Source organism: Panthera tigris, chromosome A1 (genome assembly GCF_018350195.1).
Source record: "Panthera tigris isolate Pti1 chromosome A1, P.tigris_Pti1_mat1.1, whole genome shotgun sequence".
NCBI classification, from domain to species: Eukaryota; Metazoa; Chordata; class Mammalia; order Carnivora; family Felidae; genus Panthera; species Panthera tigris.
The window spans coordinates 93897048-93920240 of record NC_056660.1 but is presented as its reverse complement, the minus strand read 5'-3'; the positions used below and the strand labels follow the sequence as shown (position 1 = coordinate 93920240).

The 23193-nt window shown below is 41.0% G+C and overlaps 1 long non-coding RNA gene across 6 annotated transcripts in view; it reads left to right on the top strand.

Moving 5' to 3' along the window:
* LOC122237448 overlaps positions 1–23193 on the top strand; it is an 80048-nt gene that overhangs the window by 8295 nt on the left and 48560 nt on the right. For 2 of the 6 annotated variants that reach the window (XR_006216050.1, XR_006216048.1), the window contains one exon: positions 8443–9143. The exons of 3 other annotated variants lie outside the window; for them this stretch is intronic. This is a non-coding gene — a long non-coding RNA (uncharacterized LOC122237448). Of the gene's footprint in view, positions 1–2162; positions 2288–8442; positions 9144–23193 lie in introns of those variants that run through there. One more of the 6 variants, XR_006216053.1, reaches the window with a different exon arrangement.

Here is a 23193-nt window from a genome sequence, read left to right as displayed (position 1 = left end):
CTTTATAGATTTTGGATACTAGCCCTTTGTCCGATATGTCATTTGCAAATATCTTTTCCCATTCCGTTGGTTGCCTTTTAGTTTTGTTGGTTGTTTCCTTTGCCGTGCAGAAGCTTTTTATCTTCATAAGGTCCCAGTAATTCGCTTTTGCTTTTAATTCCCTTGCCTTTGGGGATGTGTCGAGTAAGAGATTGCTACGGCTGAGGTCAGAGAGGTCTTTTCCTGCTTTCTCCTCTAAGGTTTTGATGGTTTCCTGTCTCACATTCAGGTCCTTTATCCATTTTGAGTTTATTTTTGTGAATGGTGTGAGAAAGTGGTCTAGTTTCAACCTTCTGCATGTTGCTGTCCAGTTCTCCCAGCACCATTTGTTAAAGAGACTGTCTTTTTTCCATTGGATGTTCTTTCCTGCTTTGTCAAAGATGAGTTGGCCATAGGTTTGTGGGTCTAGTTCTGGGGTTTCTATTCTATTCCATTGGTCTGTGTGTCTGTTTTTGTGCCACGTTTTTTTGTTTTTATTGTGGTTCTTGTTTTGGGGGCAATTTGGCTGAATCTATCAACACATTAAATATGCATACCTTTTGAGTCACCAACTATACTAATAGGAATCTACCCTAAAGAGATTCTAATTGTACGAATTCTCAAAGGTGTATATAGTTCAGTGAGATAACAGCTTGAAAATTTGGACATTTTGATTCCATTTTTGCAATATCCATCCCATCTCTCTACTGTTGAAAGCAGCAGAGCAATTTGGGGAACTGACCCCAAGACAAACAGGGTGTCTGAATGGTCTAAGAGTAATCCCAACCCCATTGCCATTGATTGGTTCAGAAATGGGCATGTGGCCCAAATTTAGCCAATCAGATGTGAGTTACCTTTAGCGAAGACTTCTGGGAAAGTTTTTTTCTACCCTTGAGAACTGAGGGCGCCAAATCTCTTTGTCCATTTGGCTTTGCAAATAAATAAAGCATGCAGGGGTGCTTGGGTGGTTCAGTTGGTTAAGTGTCTGACTTGAGCTCAGGTCGTCTCTGCCCCTCCGTCTGCCTCCCTGTCTCTGCCTCTCCCCCACTAGCTCTCTCTCTCTCTCTCTCTCTCTCAAAAATAAGTAAACATTAAAAAATTAAAAAAAAAAAACCGTGCAGTTCTTTCAGTCATTTTATGTGCAGAGGTGAGCCAGCCTTGGGATGGAATGGATTCTGAGAATGGCAGGGAAGAAGGATGGAAAGCACCTGGCTAAATGGTGGCTTTGTTGAGCCCAGACGTGAATATATCAGCAACAAAGCCTCTTTATCTCTCAAGTTCTAGTTCTGTCAGCTAAAAATTTCTTAATGGTTCAAGCAGATTGAATCAGAGTTTCTATTACTTTCAGCCAAACGCGTCCTTCATACAGGCAGCACTGCTAGCAATAGCAGAAACAGCCAACCAATCTAAATGCTTCTAAGCAAGGGAGTGGTTAAATAAATTACAGTACTTTGCTTATCACGAATATTATGTAGTCACTAAAATAAGGTAAATCTGTGTGCTGACAGCTCAGAGCCTGGAGCCTGCTTCAGATTCTGTGTCTCTCTCTCTGCCCCTCCCCTGCTCAGGCTCTCACTCTGTCTGAAAAAAATTAAAAAAATTTTTTTTTAAGAAAAAAGAAAAAAAAGAAAAGGTTCCGGAGCAAGCTGTATGTATCTAGCTGATTTTAGGAATAAATGAATTTCAGCTTCCCCTGATACTAATGGGTATTATTGCTAATCTCATAGCTAATTATGTAAGAACTAGCACTTCAGCTTCAGTGGCTTTTTTTGTCCTATTCAGGATACCATGGTACTGACTGCAGCCTTTGGGACATCATAGTTGCTTTGTTATTTTGTAGTAGTTTACTTACATATTTGCTTCTTGCATATATCTTATATAAATAAATTCCTTGCAATAAATCTCATATATATGATCTATACTCTCCTATTGATTCTATTCGCTGGTAGAAACATGACTAATACACATGTCCATGATGTGATGGGCCCTAAATAGTCAATGATAAACAAAAACAAAGATGCAATTTACAGTTTAATATTGGGAGAAATAGTAAGTATAAGTATGTATTTTCAAGTTGTTGTATGCACCAAGAAGGAAGACAAACAGGTCATTGAATGGAAATTATTTTTCCTAATTTAAACCAGGTAGTCAGGGATGGCCTCTCTAGGGAGATGATGTATCAGGTGAAGTGTGAGATGGCATCAGCCTTGAAACATGCAAAGAGGGTCCTAGGTAGCGGGAACGGTATGTGCAAAGGCCCTGGGATCAGGTGAGTCCTTGACCTCTTCCTGGAATTACCAGATGACTGAAAAGTAATGTTTCTGACTTCTCTCTTGAAACTCTGGTACTCTACCAATCATCTATTTGGCATACCTGCATATATTTGTGTAACCAGTTTTTTGTCTCTCTCCCCTTACTAAATGAAAGTTCCATAAAGGCAGAAGTTCTGTCTGTTTTGTTTCCCAGGTCTGCTTTCAACTATGTTGAAAAGTTCCTGGTACTTAGCAGGTACTCATAAATATTAAATGAATGAATACTTGAAATGCATGAATGCATGAATGCTTGAATGAATGAATGAATGAATGAATGAATGAATGAATGAATAGTTACGACAGTTAGGAACAGTTGCAGGAGTCCAGGCAAAAGGTGGTGATCGTTTGGTTAAAGTAGAAGTGATGAGGTGAGAGAAGGGTCTCGGGTTTGAGATACTTTTGGAGTTAGTCAGTAGCACTGGTTGACAGATGAGAAGTGTGATGTAAAAAAGGAAGAAGTCCAGTGGCTCACAGTTTTCCTGCCTAAAAAACAAGGTAGATCGTGATACCAGTGGCAGAAATGGAAGAGTCTACAGGGGAAACATTTTGGTATTCCCAAAACCCAGCCTACAAGCTTTATGACTATTTGATAAGTGAATGGATGAAATGGTGAATTTAGTTTCCATCACTGTTTGTAGCCAAAGGCAGCTGCCTTAATGTTCACTGATTTTCAAGTCCTTATTTTATGTTTCCTGTTTTTTAATGTGTTTTTTTTGTTTGTTTTAATGATGTTTTAATGATGTCTTTAGCTCCTTCGAGGAAAAAAATGTGTTTTTTTCTTTCATGGTATAAAGTAAATATCTTAATAGTTTGAGGAACTGTGTTTGGATGAGCTTATGAAGGACTTCAGACTATAGTGAAATCTAATGAACAGGAAAATTCCACATGCTACCTGTTACCAAAAATACACATTCTTGATGCAATAACTACAGATTGGGCCCATGACTTTCACACACACACACACACACACACACACACACACACACACAAAAGGTCTCCCTTGGTCTCTTCCTGCTTTCAGGTCAGATATGTGCTTTCACTTAAAATTTTAAAATTTCATCCTGTTTTAGTTTTGCAAAATATCCAAGTTATTACTTTTTTTTTTTTTCTCTAGAACAATTTTCCTCAAACTATCCACGATGGATTAGTATTAGCTCAGAGGCAGAGGAACTGGTGTGGAGACTTGTTAAAAAGTGCACAGTCCTAGGTCTTAGCAGAAACTTAATACATCAGCAATTTTGGGTATGGAAACCCAGGACCAGCATTTTAAATAGGCCTACATGATTCTCGAGCACGTGCCCTAAAAGTTGAAGACTACTATAGAAATATGAAAACATAGATTTTTAGAATAAAAACTCAAAGCGTAGTTTGATTTCATTTTCTTGGAGTTTTTTTGTTTTTGTTTTTGTTTTTTTTTAAGAGAGAGAGCACAAGTGGAGGAGAGGGGCAGAGAGAGAGAAAATCCCAAGCAGGCTCTGTGCTGAATGTGATCAGCTCGGGACTCCATCCCACAACCCTGGGATCATGACCGAGCTGAAATCAACAGTCGGACGCTCAACCAACTAAGCCACCCAGGAGCCTCTCCTTGTTTGTTTCTTAATACAAATTTATGGCTCTTAAATGTTTGTTTATTTTTGACAGAGAGAGAGAGAGAGAGAGAGCATGAGCGGGGGAGGGGCAGAGAGAGAGGGAGACACAGAATGGGAAGCAGGCTCCAGGCTGCCAGCTGTCAGCACAGAGCCCGACGTCGGGCCAAACTCACAGACCACGAGATCATGACCTGAGCCGAATCAGACGCTCAACCGACTGAGCCACCCGGGTGCCCGGATGGCTCTTAAAACTAGCGGTTCTCAAAGTATGGTGCAAGGGACCCCCAGGGTCTCCCAAGACTTTGCATGCAGTCCACAAATCAAAACTACTTTTGTTATAATACTAAGATGTTATTACTCATTCTCTTATGGATGTGCACTGCAGTTTTACAGAGGTTAAATGATGAATGGTATCACAACAAACTGAATACAGAAGCAGATAGGAGGATCCAGCTTGCTTCTATTAAGCTAGACACTAAAGATATTTTCAAAATGTAAAATAATGCCACTCTCCTCATTAAGTATCTTTTTTGTTTTGAAAAATGCAGTTACTTCTCATAAATTTGTTACTTAGGCTAACACGTAATGCATCATTGATTGTTATTTTAAAATAAATGAATAAATGTTTTTTAAGTTACAGTTTTAATTTCTAACACACCAAATATCAATAGATATAATGCACACGCAAAAGCTGTTTGGGATGTTCAGTATTTTTTTAAGACGGTTTTCCTGAGCCAAAAAATTTGAGAAGTCTTGTCCCAGATTTATTTTCCTCTATAAAAGAATCTTAGGGGATCTCGGGGCACCTGGGTGGCTCAGTTGGTTAAGGGTTCGACTTCGGCTCAGGTCATGATGTCGACGTCCATGAGTTGGAGCCCCATGTAGGGCTCTGTGCTGACAGCTCAGAGCCTGGATCCTAGAAAAGCAAGCTCTCAGAATTCCATTCAAGTAGCTGAGTCTAGTCAACACTGAAAGAGGAACAGATGGGGCATTATTAAAACAAAGATGTTTTAGGCATGCATAATATGACACAATAAAAACAGCATTGTCCTTGAAGCAGGCCTTCTTGGAGTTAAGATTTCTATTTCTTGCTCTCTGTTTGGTCTTGGGCAAGTCAAACCTCTGGGCTGTCGTCTCCTCATCTAAAATTCATGTGTTCATTCATTTATTCACACATTTATTATTTTTTCTTTTTTTATTCAACAAATACTGACTAAATATCTCCTTGGATCCAGACCTATTAAGTACTGGAGATACAGCGCTGAATAATTTTATTTCAGACTGTGAGGTTTTCACCGTATATGAGCATAGAACATTAATGTATTTAAATTATTTAAGTTATTCTGACTTAAAATAGCTCCACATGTCCACAACTGTTTATGTCTTTTGTTTGTTTGTTTTTACATTTATTTATTTTTGAAAGACAGAGAGAGACAGCACAAGTGGGGGAGGGGCAGAGAGAGAGGGAGAGAGAGAGAGAGAGAGAGAGAGAGAGAGAATCTCAAGCAGCCTCCAGGCTCTGAGCTGTCAGCACAGAGCTCTATGTGGGGCTCAAACTCATAAACCATGAGATCACGACCTGAGCCGAAGTCTGATGCTTAACCAAATGAGCCACCCCAGCGCCCCTCACAACTGTTTGTCTGTATCCCACTAAGTATCTCTTCATAGCCCTTATCATCACATGACGTTTTATATGTTTCTGTATTTATTTTGGGGGAGGATACTTATTATCTATCTTCCTCATCAAACCTTGAGTTCCAGGGATGCAGGGACTTTATCTTGTTGACCAATGTGTTTCCTGGCATATGGGTGACATTCAGTAACTATTTGTTGAATGAGTGAAAAAAAAAGGAGGGGGGAGGGAGAAGAGGGTAAGTACATATGAAGAAAGAAGAAAGAGAAAGAAAGAGAATGCAGAGGAAAACAAATCAATATATTTATTGAAAAAAGAAGAATGAGTTGCTGTTAGGTGAAGTTTTGGGGAGACAGAAAGTATTCTAGGCGGCGGGAAGAGCATCTACAAAGACAGAAAGTATGGAATAACAAAGAAATGTGAGTTGTTCAATAAAGACAGCCGAAGGGGCGCCTGGGTGGTTCAGTCGGTTGAGCGTCTGACTTCAGCTCAGGTCATGATCTCGTGGTTCTTGAGTTCGAGCCCTGCGTCAGGCTCTGTGCTGATGCTTCAGATTCTGTGTCTCCCTCTCTCTCTACCCCTCCCCTGCTCACACTCTGTCTCTCTCTCTCTAAAAAATAAACATTAAAAAAATAATAAAGACAGCTGAAATGTGTGATCTGTAGGCAAGGGGAGGCATGGAAGCGATGGGAAGTTCTAATACTCTCTGAATCTATCAAAGAATGAGTGGCTTTCTGTCACCCTTCTACATGACTACCTATACGATGTGGATCTTGACTGATAGACACGGTTTTTGTATGGGAAGGTTGTTAGCTGTTGAAAGGAAAAAACTCCATTGTTTCCCTTCTCCACACTCAATACTCTCACTACTTCACTTCTAGTCCCCAAATGTGTGGAGTTTTCTCTCCCACTGACCAATTCTCCAACACCAGCTGGTGTCCTACATTCAACTTCCTTCTGACACTATCTACTTGGAGAGATCCCACAAATTAAAGGGACCAGGCCCACAAGACTGCCACCTCACTTCAGACACCAACTGCAAGGCTAAGCTTCTGATTGGCTGTAAATTGGAGGGCCCCACGACCTCCTCCTCGGGTGTGGTAATTTGCTAGAATGGCTCACAGGACTCAGGAAAACAGTTTACTTACTAGGCTACTGGTTTACTACACAAGGGATACACCTCAGGAATGGCTGAGTGTAAGAGATGCATAGGGCAAGGTCTGTGGAAACGGGACAGAGAGTTTCCATGTCCCCTTGAGTCCTACCACCCACCCAGCACCTCCACATGCTCACCAGCCCAGAATCTTTCTGAACTTCAAGCTTCATACTTTAGGGATTTTTATGGGGGCTTCCTTATTTAAGCACCATTGATGGAATCTTTGGCCATTGGTGACTTAATCAACCTTCAACCCGTCTCCCTTCCTGGAGGTTGGAGGGCAGGCTGAAAGTTCAACCTCTCTATTCACACAGTTGGTTTCCCTAGCAACCAACCCTCTCTCTCTCTCTCTCTCTCTCTCATCGAAGGGCTTTCCAAAATCCTTTTCAGTAACATAAACTCAGACACTGTTGAAAGGGGATCTTTGTGAATCACAAAAGACACTCCTTTTACCTTTATGCTCTGGAGCTATTTCAGGAACCAGTATAAAAGAACAAAAGATGCCCTCACTTCTCAGATTACTTAGGAAATTACTAGAGTTTTAGGAGCTGTGTGTAGAAGAGGGAGACCAAGTTTATATTTCTTATAAATCACAATATCACAGGCATCATCTAACAATGTTGATAACATCGTTATTATGATTATGGCTAATGCATAATGAGTCCTTACTAAGTGAAAAGCACTTGACCTATATTATCTTCAAACAACTTCATGAATCAGAGACTATTATGAATTCCCGGTTTCATAGATAAGGACATTAGTGCAGGGAGGGTCTATGGGACCTTCCCAAAATAAGTGGCAGAGCTGAACTATGATGGCAGGTGCCTAAGAAGGCTCTCAATGATCTTTACCTTGGGACATTCCCAACCTTGTGTAGTTTACCCTCATATTCAAATCAGAGCTGATTCTGGGGCACCTGGGGGGCTCAGTGGTTAAGCATCTGACTCTTGATTTCAACTTAAGTCTTGATCTCATGACCAGGCCATGAGATCAAACCCTGAGTCGGGCTCTGCCCTGAGTGAGGAGCCTACTTAAGATTCTCTCTCTCTTTCCTTCTCCCACTCGCATTCTCTTGCTCTCTTTCTAAATAAATAAGTAAAATAAAATCAGAGTTGATCTGATTACAATCAATAGAGCATGGTACAAGCGATTGTGTATGACTTCAGAGGCTAACTGAACTCAAGGGGCTTGTCACCATCATATTGAAAACAAAGAACTTTGTATTGTTACAAGTAAGGAGACAGCTCTCAAAACACTGTCCAGCTTTGGGGTTTGTACAGGAAGCTTTTATTCAGTGTATTAGGGGCAGGGGGCAGGGAGCCTGCATAGACTCTTTGGTTCAATTGCATATGCCTGGAAGGTCAACATGTTAGTATATACATATATCATGTGTTCAAAAAATGGCTACAAAGTGCCCATAGGAGGAGATCTTATTGTAATGAGCTAAAGGTAACTTCAGGACAAATGAAGGGGACTTCTGTAGAGAGCCTCAATCCAATCTGGCTCAAACTGGCTCATGTAAAGGGCTAAATGGCGAAATACCTGATTGGATGTCTCCTGCTGATTCTACAAAACAAAACACATTCCTTCCCTCCTTTTGCCCCTTGCCCTCCTCCTTTCTGCTGGTAGCTTTCAGCCCTCTTATTTGAGTAACTTCCCATTGTGTCCCAGCTACCAAGTACAGCTTCAACCTTGATCTTTTTTTTTTTTTTAATTAAAAAAAATTTTTTTTAGGTTTATTTGGAGAGAAAGCAAGAAGGGAAGGGGCAGAGAGAGGAAGAGACAGAATCCCAAGGAGTCTCTCCACAGTCTCTGCAGAGCTCAGTCGTGGGGCTTGAACTCACAAACCCATGAGATCATGACATGAGCTGAGATTGAGATCCAAAAGCTTAGCCAACTAAGCCACCCAGGCACCCCTCAACATTGATCTTTTGAATTACTCACTTTGGATGAAACCAGTTGCTATGCTGTGGTCAAGCAGTTCTATGAAAAGGAACTGAGATCTCCCATGAAGAGCCAGCACCAACCAAATGAACACCTTGGAAGTGGATTTGCAACCAGAGTCAAGCCTTCAGATGATGTCAGCCCCAAATGTGGACATCTGACAGTAACTTCACGAGAGACCCCAAGCCAGAACTGCCCAGCCAAGCCACACCTAATTTCCTGACCCACAGAAATACATGTGAGAATAAATGATTACAGTTGTGTTAAGCCACTAAATTTTGAAGCAATTTAATATGTAGAAATAGATCATTTATACAATTGGGATCAGAACTCAGATTTGTCTGACCTGAGAACCATATCTCTTATTATTTTTTTCCCCCTTACTACCTATGTTATAAAATAGCTTGTCTTGCTGAGTGTGACTCAAACAGTAGCCCCAGGAGTAAAGTATGGAATCCAGGAGAGTATTTGATTCTAAAACCACACAATATGCCCCAGTTAGAAAGCTAACAATTGTAGCTTCAACCTTCAACTCCAAATAAAAGGTTGTTTTCCTAATTTATCATTGAGATTGATTTTTTTTTTTTAAGTTTCAAGGGGCCATCTTGAGTATATACATTTTTACTGAAGCAGAAGACAATTTTAAATGCTTACTTATACAATGTCACTTATTAAATCTGCTGTGTATATTTTAAATTAATACTATGTAGAATAATTCACTGGCTTAGAAATGTTATTTAACAAATCAACCATTTTATCCATACGTTCCGTATGCATCTTTTACGCCCCTGCTACAAATACCCATGGATCAACAGCATTGGCATGCCCTGAGAACTTGTTAGAAATGCAAAATGCCCCAGACTGCCTTGAATCAAAATAGGCATTTAAAAAAATTTTTATTTATTTTGAGAGAAAGAGAGAATGAGAGAGAGTGTACACTTGCCTGTGGGGGAGGGTCAGAGAGAGAGAGAGACTCCCAAGCAGTCTCTCTGCTGACAAGTGCAGAGCCCGACGTGGGGCTCGATCTCATGAACCATGATCATGGTCTGAGCTGAAAATCAAGAGTGGGATGCTTAACCACCTGAGCCACCCGGGTGCCCCCCAACTACACATTTTAACAAGATTCCTCAAGTTGTCAGTGTGCACACTAAAGTTTGAGATGCACTGATCTAGAGAACCATCTTGCCATCACTTGTGTCATCTGTTTTCCAGAACACATAATTTTCACTGCCATGTAAACTGCTTGCAATATAACATGCTTTGAACCTCCAATGATGTTATGGTGGATACTGCTCATTGCTCTCCCACCAGCCCTTCCCCTTCCCCCTAACTGTGGAACTCCAGTTGTGTTTGGGTAGACCGATGGGCTCCGATAGAAAAAACTCAGTTTCCCGGATTTCTTTGCAGCTAGACTTGACCACATAGCACAATTTAACTTCTGACCCACGAGAGGGAAGCAGAAATTAAATGCTGGCTGGGTCTTTAGGAAAATTCTTTATGAAAAGGGAACTCTGTTTGCATGCCCTTTTTTGACTTTCTCTTCTAGTCCTAACCCTTCCTTGTATTTCTGCCCGAAATGTGGATGAGCACCGGGGGAGGTGGAGCTGTTGTCTTGTAATCACAGGGACTAAAAACACACAGTGGAGCCGGGGAAGGAAAAGTGAAAAGGAGCCCAATGGGTTGGCTGCCCTGCCTCATGTGGATTTAGTCTGCTTATGTCTGAACTTCTTGCCATGTGGAAAGAATCAGTCCTTTTTTGATTAAGCCATTGTAGTCAGGCTTCTGTTACATGCAGCTGAACACAATCCAGAAGCAAGTCACAAGCCCATGTTCACATAACAGCAGGCCCATATTGTTCCGCATTCCTTCTGTAGGTGTGTACTTCCCTGCTTGCCAAAATTTAACCCCTCACTATACTGCTCTTAAAAGTAATTTTGGGGGCGCCTGGGTGGCTCAGTCGGTTGGGTGTCCGACTTTGGCTCAGGTCATGATCTCACCGTTGGTGGACTCGAGCTCGCATCGGGCTCTGTGCTGACAGCTCAGAGCCTGGAGCCTGCTTCGGATTCTGTGTCTCCCTCTTTCTCTGCCCCCCCTCCCCTGTCAAGCTCTGTCTCTGTCTCTCTCAAAAATAAATAAACATTAAAAAAACTTTTTAATTAAAAAATAAAAGTAATTTTGGGGCCCCTGGGTGGCTCAGTCAGTTAAGTGTCTGACCCTTGGTTTGGCTCAGGTCATGATCTCATAGCTCATGAGTTGGAGCCTCATGTCCAGCTTTGTGCTGACAGTGTGGAGCCTGCTTAGGATTCTCTCTCTCCCTCTTGTAGCAGGATTCTTGCACAGAGAGTTGTGACACCGAGGCTTTTCTTTCCAGGAAGCAACTTAATTCCTGCCGGTACCACCCAGATGGGTTCGTACCCAAAGAACTGAGCCCTTAACGCCATGTGGCCATTGTTTACTTCTTTGTCTCCCATGTACAATAACACACAAACATGTAGTCTGATTAAGTGGTCTCATGTTACAAGGTCGCGAGGGCTGTTGTCAAGTACACAAATAGCAAGGTTGCCTTGAGGTTTGTTTTTTATTTCCTTTCCTTAGGGAGGGTACCCTAACACACTCTCTCTCTCTGCCCCTCTCCCACTCACATTCTCTCTCTCAAAAATAAATAAATTTTAGAAAAAAGTTTATAGGAAAAAACAAAACAAAAACAAAATAAAACGTTGTTTATAAGAATGTTTAATTGTAACTGTGTGGTGATATACCAGGAATAATGACAAAAGCTATGTTAATTTATTTTCTTCCTTTGATTTTAACTGAGTCAATCAGGTGACCTCTATAAGCAGCCAAAATTAGCATGGCTTGAGCGCTTACCCAAATAATACTTTGTTTTCCAAAGTGGAACAACTGAATTACGACTTTAAAATAGAAAAACTTCATGAAAGCTTAAATGTAAGGCAACTTCCTCTTTTCTGATAATCCTTAACTTCTACTTAGGCATTGAGAAGCATCAGAATAAATCTGGGTATCTGGTATTCTGAATCTAGGTACGGTCAATATTATGGAGGTTGACCTGAGCCCTTAAGGTCTTCTCTCTTTCTAGCCAGGGCGGCTTCCTTGGGGATGGGAATTAAAGGTAGAGTTAAAAATGGAAAAATGCTAAACATTAATTTTTTTTTTTTTTTAAAGTAAGGGGGTACTTGGGTAGCTCATTCGGTTAAGTGTCTGACTCTTGGTTTCAACTAAGGTCATGATCTCATGGTTTGTGGGTTCAAGCCCCGTGTCAGGCTCTGTGCTGGGAGCATGGAGCTTGCTTGGGATTCTGCCTCTCCTCTCTCTGCCCCACCCCTGCTCATGCTGTCTCTCTCTCTCTCAAAATAAATAAACATCAAAAAAAAATTTTTTTTTAATGGAAAAATGCTCTTGGAGTTTGGGATAAAAATCCTAAGGCAGAGGGAGATTTCTAGAGAAGCAGTTGAATTCACTTTATGGGCACAAGAGCCCTATTTATGGTGTGTTTTGAAACATGGTGTAGAAGAGGCTGGATCTTCATTTCAACATAAAGTGAACTGAACAGAAAATTCTAGAAGAATGGGAGTTTCCTCCCAGAGACTGGATTTTGGGTTTCCGGAATAGCATGACATGGGACTGCAATTATTCACTTGGGTGTTAAGAGACAAGTTGACCCTAGAACACTGGAGGTTTGGAAAGGACTGAGGTTTCATTTGGAAAATCACCTAGCACATGTGTCTAGCATATGGTAGATAGCCACCACAGGCTTGTCAAATGTGAACACATTCATTCGACTATGCCCAAGCTAGGTTCGATACAGTATAAAAGCTTATCGGGAATATAAATCAAAACAACGGTCCTGTCAAGCCAAGTGTTCTGTATAAATCTCCAGAATTGAATTCAAGATTCCGAACAAACACTTAGCGAGCCTCTGCTTTGTGCCACGCACTGTGCTCGGAATTTTCACGTGCATGTTCACCCACTCCTTGCAACAGTCCTTGCCTTAGAGGTTTCCTCTGCCTCAGTTGGCTAAAACAGAAGCCCCACTGCTACACTTGGCAAGGTCCTGTGTTAGTCAAGCCCAGGATGTTCTGCCCCTGCAGAGGAGCTGACTCGCTGGCTCTGAGCATGTATTCCATGTCTCCCTCTCCCCACAAGGCTTCTGGGTAAGAGTGAATTATTTGTGGGGCGCCTGGCTGGCTCGTTCAGTAAAGCATGTGACTCTTAATCTTAGGGTTGTAAGTTTAAGCCCCACATCGGGTGTAGAGATTACTTAAAGATAAGAAAAATCTTTAAAAAAAAAAAAAAAGAAGAATGAAAGAGTGCCTGGGTGGTTCAGTTGGTTAAGCATCTGACTTCAGCTCAGGTCATGATCTCATGGTTCGTGGGTTCGAGCCCCACATCGGGCTCTGTGCTGACAGGTCAGAGCCTGGAGCCTGCTTCTGGTTCTGTGTCTCCCTCTCTCTCTGCTCCTCCCCTGCTTGTGCTTTGCCTCTCCCTCTCAAAAAAATAAACATTAAAAAATTTTTTTCTAAAATATTGAATTGTTCAGTTCTCTGTAGGGCTGTGCATTCCTACTCAAGAACTACATTTACTGGAAAACAGGATGGAGGTTCCTCAAAAAATTAAAACTAGAACTACCCTACGACCCAGCAATTGCACTACTAGGTATTTATCCAAGGGATACAGGTGTGCTGTTTCGAAGGGACACATGCACCTCCATGTTAATAGCAGCACTATCAACAATAGCCAAAGTATGGAAAGAGCCCAAATGTCCATCGAGAGATGAATGGATAAAGAAGATGTGGTATATATATACAATGGAGTATTACTTGGCAATCAAAAAGAATGAAATCTTGCCATTTGCAACTACGTGGATGGAACTGGAGGGGATTATGGTAAATGAAATTAGTCACAGAAAGCCGCATATCATATGACTTCACTCATAGGAGGACTTTAAGACACAGAACAGATGAACACAAGGGAAGGGAAGCAAAAATAATATAAAAAGAGGGAAGGGGACAAAACATAAGAGTCTCTTAAATATGGAGAACAAACAGAGGGTTAATGGAGGGAATGTGGGAGGCGGGGTGGGGTAAATGGGTAAGGGGCATTAAGGAATCTACTCCTAAAATCATTTTGCACTATAGGCTAACTAACTTGGATATAAATTAAAAAAATAAATTAAATAAAAATAAATAAAGTAAAAAAAAAAAAAGACTACATTTATGCCTAAAACGACTAACACCCTTCACTAATTCCACATCTTTCCACTGAAAGAGCAATAGCATATTAATTTCACCTGAATTTACATCTCACTCAGGGGAATTAGTTCTCATTTAACAGAAAAACTGAGGTAAAGGGGGACTAATCCCAGATTATAGTTAGATATTGTAGTTTAAAAAATTTGTGTAATGTATGACACTGATGTTTCTCAAATTTAAGAATTATATTAACTTTATTAAATTATTTTGTAATTTAAAAATAATTTTAGTGTACGTTTTAATTTAAATTTTTAAAAGTTTTTAAATTTAAAAAATTTTAAAATAATATTAACCTTTCCAAGGGGAAAAAATTCTCATAAAATCCCAAGACTAGACCCACTTACCTCAGTGGGAGAAACACTACTTTAAGAAACAAAAGTTGTTAGTATCCAAAATATACCAAGAACTTATAAAACTCAACCCCCCAAAATCCCCCAAATAATCCAGTTAAAAATGTGCAGAAGACATTTCTCCAAAGAAGACCTCCAGATGGCCAACAGACACACGAACAGATGTTTATTGTCACTTAACACCAGGGAAATGCAAATCAAAACCACAATCAGATATCACCTCACACCTATCAGAATGGCTCAAATCAAAAACGTAAGAAACACGAGGTGTTGGCAAGGGTGTGGAGAAAATGCCACCCTCTTGCACTGTTGGTGGGAATGCACACTGGTGCAGCCACTGTGGAAGACAGTATGGAGGTTCCTCAAAAAATTGAAAAAACAACAACCCTATGACCCAGCAATTGTACTACTGGGTATTTACCCAAAGAATACAAGAACACTAATTCAAAGGAATATATGCACCCCTGTTTATTGCAGCATTATTTACAATAGCCAAATTATGGAAGCAGCTCAAGTGTCCAATATATATATATATATTATATATTATTATATATATTATTCAGCCATCAAAAAGAATGAAATCTTGCCATTTTTAAAACATGGAAGGAGCTAGACAGTATAACACTAAATAAAATAAACCATTCAGAGAAAGATAAATACCATATGGTTTCACTCGTATGTGGACTTTAAGCAATAAAACAAATGAACAAAGGGAAAAAAGGAGACAAAAACAAAAAAAGAACGAAAGTCTTCTACAAAAGTTTTTCAGGTGTGAATTATCACTACAGATGGATTATTTCTTTATAACCAGTAAGATGGTTTTTATACTCTTCTTTACAATGGAAAGTCCACATTAAAATTCTTCACCAAACTCCCAAGCCTTTAAGATTTGAGTAGGTCCCTCCCACTGCCTCCCAGTTTGGGAAAATGTATGCCCAACCACAAGATTATTTCTATACAAAACCATTTCCAATCACGTATGGGACTTTGGAGGCCCTGACAGGGAAGGTACCATGCAGATTTCCTTCTATGTGCCCTTAAGGGGGAAATAACCCAGCATAACGCTTTCAACTTAGTCCCTGTAAAATATAGTTAGTCTGTATTTCATCCTCTGGGTTTGCTGGGTGTGTTGCACAAGCTTTTGAGCCACATTTGCATTTTCAAGCATCAGATGCCCTCTGGGGTAGTTCTCTCACACGAAGATGCCCATTCTATCAGTGGCCAGTGTTGCAAGAGTGCCAAGGCCTTGGGAGAGCTTTGTCCTCTGAGGCTACTGGCTGCCCAGAAATCTGCGTTTGTGATGACATGTGGTTATATGCCATATGGTGTCGCAAGGGGTCTGGGATCCTTTCCTGCAAGAATTCAGCAGAATTGTGTTACAGTGTCCATGGTCTCAGGAGATGCACTCAGTACTGACAAATGAACGGGTGACCTTCTGAAAAGCCCACATAGAAATGGGGCAAGCCAAGCCACGGAAATGAAGGCACGGATTTACCCATTGAGGAGCAACTCAAGGGAAAAATCGGCCGGGATTCCCCACCAAAACCTGGTGATTCAAAGGACTCATCGTAGAACTGTTCCAAAATGTTGGACAGAACTTTCAGAGTTATATTTATTAGCAGTTCCATTTGGTTCCTATAAAAACCGTTGCTTCAACAAGACTGATGATTAAACATCTCATAGAAAATTTGTTATTCTTATTACCAGAAGGAACAGCATCGAATCTGTGATGATTTTCAGTGGTAGGATGACAAGTGATGTTTTTTCTTTCCTGCTTCTATATGTTTCCTGTGCTTTCCGAATGAGCTCTCATGATGCAAGAGCCAGGATTTAGACTCAGACAGGTGGCTCCACTATCTAATGCCCACCTGGCCTTGGGCAAGGTACTAATCCCACTCTATTTCATTTCCTTCTATAAAATGGGGATAACAGCACTAATAGTGTCTGCCCCCATGAGGCTCTTATGAGGATTAAATAAGACAATACTGGCACATAGTAACTACACCCAAATCTTAGCTGTTATTCCGATGCCTACTAGCCTTCACTGATCCTAAAACTCACTTTGTTTCTCTTTCTAACTTATTACTTCCTACTAATTAGGATGCATCTTTACCTTGGATGGAATAAATGGCTTACCGGGCAGAATTTTTTTTTTTTTTTTTTTTTTGGTAATCTTGGTGATACATAAAACAGAAATGCATCATTAGCTGATGGTATTACTTTGTGTTGCATGAGTAGTTATTTCCCATTGTTGTATTTCCAGTGAAGGATATGAGGAAATCGAATTTAGCTCTGATACTTCTGGCCTCTCAGAAGCAGGAAGTACCTCCCCAACCAAAGGGTATGGCAGAAACTGGGCCGAAGAGACTCCTTTCTTGCCTGGTCCTCATGAGACTGCAGTTTGGAGAGGGCGAGTTGAATGCAAAAACATGTTTGCAGCACACCTGGAATAATAGATAAGAAGGAGAATTGATTTGGGTGGCAAAGTGGCAGTATTAGAAGTTTTAGGTGAAGCTGGGTTGCACAGATTTTTGACCACGGTGGTTTCATATAGTAAGTCTGAAAAATTGTACAATTAACTTTTAACTGCTGCACATAAGTGAGCATCTCTTTCTCTTGTGTATTTTATTTTTGTTCATTTTTTTATTAAAAATTTTTTTAACATTTATTTATTTTTGAGAAACAGTAGTGGGAGAAGGGCAGAGAGAGAGAGGGAGACAAAGAATCCGAAGCAGGCTCCAGGCTCTGAGCTGTCAGCACAGAGCCCTGTGCGGGGCTTGAATCCATGGACTGTGAGATCATGACCCGAGCCAAAGTCTGATTCTTAACCGACTGAGCCACCCAGGCGCCCCTGTTTTTGTTTTTCTTTAAATGTTTATTTATTTTGAGAGAGAGGAAGGGAGAGAGTGCTAACGCTCTTGCAAGCAGGAGTGGGGGGAGGGGCAGAGAGAGAGGGGAAGAGAATCCCAAGTAGGCTCCATGCTGTCAGACACTTAACTGACTGAGCCACCCAGGCTCCCCAATCCTTGTGTATTTTGAACTTGCTGGTTACTGCTGCATATGAGGCTCTATTCGCAGGCCAGTGGTTGTCTTTAATGGAGGAGAACCCAGCAAACATATGAGGGCCACAGTTGGCCTCAGCAGACAGCCACGAGGGGGCTGGTGAGCAGGCAGGCACTGAACTTATTGTCCTCAGCAAAGGTACTGTCCCCAAACGGTGGCTTGACTATGCAGGCTGTAGCTGGTCCTTGGGTTACACAGGCACGTGTGCTCTGGCCTCCTGGGCTTCTGGCAATATCAGTAGGTCTCAGAGGGGTTAAAAGCTGGAGGAGCGGAGGCAGCCATCCAATTTTAGGAAGACGATTCTTTGGCCGTACTTTTAAAGCAGCGTTCTTCAGCTGCTTTGAAGTGCGAGCAGCCGAGTTGTGCGTGTGTGTGCGCGCACGTGCCGCAGAGGGTCTCAACTGTGCCAGACCTTCTAGGGAGCACCGGCCGCGCTGTCTCAATTCCATTCTGCATCCAGGCCCAAGGAGTGATCTGTGAAGGGGCTAACCTTGGATTCACAGGCCTGGAGCACAGATGCAAGAATTTCCCTAACCATGTGATCTTAATGTGGCTCAAATTAGAAGGCAAGGTTCTGGGGACTAGCGGACCAACAGCAAGAGGTGGTACAAACAGCCTCGATGGCCAAAGACAGAAGAGGTCCGCTCTTATAAGAATGCAAATGCTGGGTGCCTGGGTGGCTATGTCTGTTGAGCGTCTGACTTCGGCTCAGGTCATGATCTTGCAGTTCGTGGGTTCCAGCCCTGAGTCGGGCTCTGTACTGACAGCTCAGAGCCTGGAGCCTGCTTCGGATTCTTTGCCTCCCTCTCTCTCTGCCCTTCCCCCACTCCTCTATCTCTCAAAAATAAACGAATGTTAACAAAATTAAAAAAAAAAAAAAAGAATGTAAATGCTATGTAACTGGCTGGGGCTGGCCTTCAATTCACATGGGGTTCTAGTGAGGAAAAATGTATGCTCCAAACTATGAAACCCATGTAACTTTGTCACTATCCAGCTAGCACACACTTTTCATGGTTCCCTGATTCTGATTCTCCAGTGGCTATTTTACAACTTTGTAAGTTGCAAATAGTGGAGGGCAGTACCAAAGAATTCCTGTCTATGGTCATGGGAAGGATCTTACGCAAAAGCCAGGTTTGTATGCGTTTGTATACTCATTTCAACACTGCTTACTCTGTAAAAATTTGTGCTTCCTTGACTTCTTTCTCTCAGCCAGTTGTCTGCTTCTTCCATTTAATCTAGGAGTTATATAAAATCTTTAAGACCTGTTCATTTTATATCTGTATGTCAGTCGTGTATTTGCTTCTTTTCAAAATATCTTTTAACACTAGAAACATGGAGTTTATAGGAGGAATGAAAGTTTAGAAAGTTTTCAATATATTGGATAGGAAAGAAAGACATCTTAAATAAGACTGAGGATGCCACCAGGTCACATTTCTAGACTTTGCTGAAAGCAGCAATATCTTAAATGCCCTCCTGTGACAAAAGACAATCTGCGCAAGTGGATTTTTCTCCCAATCTAGAAAATTCATGAGTTGCAAAACTAATTTCCTGCCAAGAGACATTTCACAACTGATTTGAAGATCACAGAGCACAGATTTTGGACAAGTGGAAGAAATTCTGGCACATTGTTGTAGCTCAACCCAAGGAGGTATCCTCCTCTTTTTCAGTGCCACTGAATTTCTACAGTGATCCTTGCCAACTCTCTTTGGTTTAAACTAAGTACTGAGTCCAGGGAATGTAATTTGGCTCTGGGCTAACTGCCATGGGGACTGGGGATTGAATCATTTTCTAAATTTGGTAGATGTGGGGCCAATGCTAGGGTAATCTTATGTGTCCTACTAATGATTAACTCTAGACTTTTTCAAGGGTGGTTTGTGAGAGATTTAGTATTAAGTGGTACCCCTTCTTATGAACTACATTAATTATGGCAGGGAGCAGCCTCAGCTATAGCTGCTGGAAGAGTCATAACTTTACTGAAGATGGAGAATCCATCTCTCAAGACTGAATAAAATAAGAAATTGGAAGGGGTATATTGTGAACTTTAATGTCTTTGAACTTTCACACTGAAAGGCAAGGGAAATTGATTCTGGACTTTTAATTCCTTTGAACCATAGTGGCTTTCTATTTGCCTTGTAAGTAGGGCTTAGTGTGTAGACCTCAGTTGTTCTTTGAGAACTGTTACTGGAAGGGAGTTTATATTCATACCAATATGTTGACCATTTTTGGTTGGACTATACTCACATTGTCATTTCCTATCATTGTGAACCACTAACAGACTATGTTGGACAATGAGGCTGCTCAGAATTTGTGATGGGAAACAAAACAGGTTGTTACCTGGTAGAATTGGGTAGAAAGTGGCCTTGGCCTTAATCTACCCAATGTATTGTTCTGATGCATTTATGAGCCTTCTGGAGGCTAAATCAAAACTGCCCATAGGTGGTCCCAGCATGCTATTCAAAGCGGAAGGCATTGGTATTGAGTCACTCACGGGACTGCTGCTATTTTCCCCCAAGCAGGTGGCTGCACCTCAGGATTAATGGCTCATAGAGCACAAAACTAGAGACTATGTTTGGGAAACACTCCTGATGTGTCTTCCTTGTGAAAGACAGTCATTAGGTAACTCTCCACTCCCTCACTTAATCAGATCCATGAGTTCGGAAGGAGAAAATGGGCCTGCATAGCGTAGATTATTCATTTTCCCCTCCTCCCGAGGGTGAGCTGCTAAAGAGAACATGCACCTTCCTCTTCCTTGTACAGAGGACAGCCCTGTCCAGTGCTGTCGGGAGAGGAGCCATCTAATTCTGGTTCCGGTATCTGGAAGCCTCCTTGTCCATAGATACAAGCCCCCTTAGCCATCGTCAGCACCAGCATCAGCTTTATTAGTAATAAAGGTCATGTTGGGATCACATCCAAAACAGGCCCCACACTGACAACAGTGAGCCCGATGTGGGGCTCAAACTCACAGACTGTGAGATCATGACCTGAGCTGAAGTTGGATGCTCAACCGGCTGAGCCACCCAGGCGCCCCCCTTTTTTGGTAACTTTATTTCAAAACAACTCAAGGAGAAGAAGGGTGTCATTTTTGGACTTTCCTCAGATCCCTATATTGTACATTCATATTTTTCATGGTTAATACATTTTATTTAAAAATTATCTCTTAATTATTCAAAACAAACCAATCACATTCCAAAGAGTAAATGGGCTCTACTGAAAAATCCTGGACTTTTCCCATAAATGCATGACCTTGAGTGAATTTGGGGAGTCTTTGTTTTGGGCTCTCTGTTTCAGCTACTTTGATGTCTTGTGATTTATCTCTTGGGGAACAGCTCAATTTCTGATGTGTGACTATACATCCTGATTTTTCTATGATAGTCCTGATGTCCTAGAGTAATATATTCATACTCTTCTCTTTCATTCTCAAAATTATTCCAGATAGAAGAGATTAAATGGTCACCATACAGGGGCGCCTGGGTGGCTCAGTCGGTTGAGCGTCCAACTTTGGCTCAGGTCATGATCTCGCGATTCATGGCTTCGAGCCCCGCGTCAGAATCTCTGCTGACAGCACGGAGCCTGGAGCCTGATTCAGATTCTGTCTCCCTCTCTCTCTCTACCCCTCCCTCACAGTCTGTCTCTCTCTCTCTCTCAAAAATAACTAAATATTAAAAAAAAATTTAAATGGTCACCATACAGATGAATGACAGCATCAACAAGACTAAACACTATATGCTAATTTCTTCTCTAAGTGATCCATGGATTAGAATTCTACTTAGGTTCCTAAAAAATTAAAAAGAAAATGTGAAAACATAAAGTCATGTTTCATTCTAAACATTTCTAGATTTGTCTGCCCAACAGAACACTGAGGTGGAAGAAAGAAAACTACTATTAATACCCTCTGTTTACATTGCTCTTTGTTGGATACCTTCACGTTTACCAAACCTGTTTAATCTTTAGGATAGATATAATTCCCTTTTACGTGAAATGAGTCTTCGAGAATTAGCTCACAAACCTCAGGGATGACACAAGAAAGGGAAAGAAAAGTTTTGTGCTGCAGGTGGATTCAGATCAGATTCTTTCATTCCTTTCCAACCACAATGTGCCTCTTCTTGGTAATATTATAACATCGTCCTCACACTTGGTTAAGGGGCAGAGGTAGGGCAGGAAAAAAAAAGCCTTAATTTAATTCTGAAATATATGGAGAGCTTTGATTTGAGGAAGTGCTAAATATTATATCATGGCTTTAGTTAACTATAAACCCTACCTGACTAATTACTGCTCCATTTTCTAAGGTCTGTGGCTTTGAAGAACATTTTCACGCATGTAATAAAGCAAAGGAATGGAAAATTATGGGGAAAAAATGTGTCTTTAACCATTCTGGGTGTATCGAAGAATGTAAGCCTTCATTTGGACAAGTGAAGGTTTAGACACAAAATCATAGGATTCTGAGGAATATGGGATAGCACTCTGTCCATACATAAACATTAAAAAAAATGTATTGGTATGCTAGGGCTTAAACCATTTTGTTTTTTGTATACTGTTTTTTTCCCTGTGGTTTTTTCATTTCTGTTTCCTTTGTCTTGCCTTCCTTGCCTTTCAGCATTTTTCGGAAATCCATTTGGATTCATCCAGCATTTTTGGAGTATATTTCTATTACAGATTTTTTTCATGATTGTTCTAGTTATAACATTACAGATGCGTAAATAATCTTAGTCTACTAGTGACAACATTTTATCAGTTCTAGAGAAGTGTAGAAATTTTACTTCCCTTTGAGTCCTTCTAGTTTCTTCCCTTTATAATATAATTGCCTTAAAAACTTCCTCTGTAAACAATGAAACACAATGTCTTAATTTTTGTCATATTTATGTCAAACATAATTGAGGAACTCAAGAGAAGGAGAATGTATCGTATTTACCCATATTTGTACCCTTTCTATTGTTCTTCCTTCTTCCCTGATCTTCCAAGATTCCTCCTTCTTTCATTTCCTTTCTGTCTCGGGAACTTCCTGTCGCCACTTTTTAAGGGCAGGGCAGTTCTGCGGGTGACAGATCCTCATCCTTTTCCTTCATCTGACAATGTCTTGATTTCTGCGTCATTTCTGAAGAATGTTTTCCTGAGTATAGGAGTCTGGGTTGACAGTTCTTTTAGCACTTGAGAAATATTAGCCCCTTCCTTCGGGCCTCCAGGGTTCTGATGGGAAATCTAACATCAGTCAAATTGTTTTTCTTTTATTGGTGAGGTGATGCTTCTTTCTGGTGGATTTCAAGATTTCTCCTTGTCTTTAGGTTTTAGAAGTTTGATTATGATGTGTTGTTGGGGTTTTCTTAAATTTTTTTTTTAACATTCGTTTTTGAGAGAGAGACAGAGAGAGACAGCATAAGTGGGGGAGGGGCAGAGAGAGAGGGAGACACAGAATCTGAGGCAGGCTCCAGGCTCTGAGCTGTCAGCACAGAGCCCGATGTGGGGCTTGAACTCATGGACTGCGAGATCATGACCTGAGCCAAAGTCGGACACTTACCAACTGAGCCTCCCAGGCGCCCCTGTTGTTGGGGTTTTCTTTAGGTTTATTCTACTTAGAATTCATGTAGCTTCTTGACTGCTTACACATAGATGTGCTTCTCTGTCTTGCCAAATCGGGGACATTTTTCAGCTATTATCTCTTCAAATGTTAGAAATTTTGTTGTAATCACATAGGTCCCTGGAGCTCTTTTTTGTTTGTTTGTTTGTTTTCCAGTTTATTTTCTCTCTGCAGATCACATTGGGTAATTCTATTGTTCTGTCTTCAAGTTTACTGATTCTTTCCTCTTTCTTCTTCATTGTGCTGTTGAGCCCATACATTGAGTTTTTAATTTTAGTTATTGTAT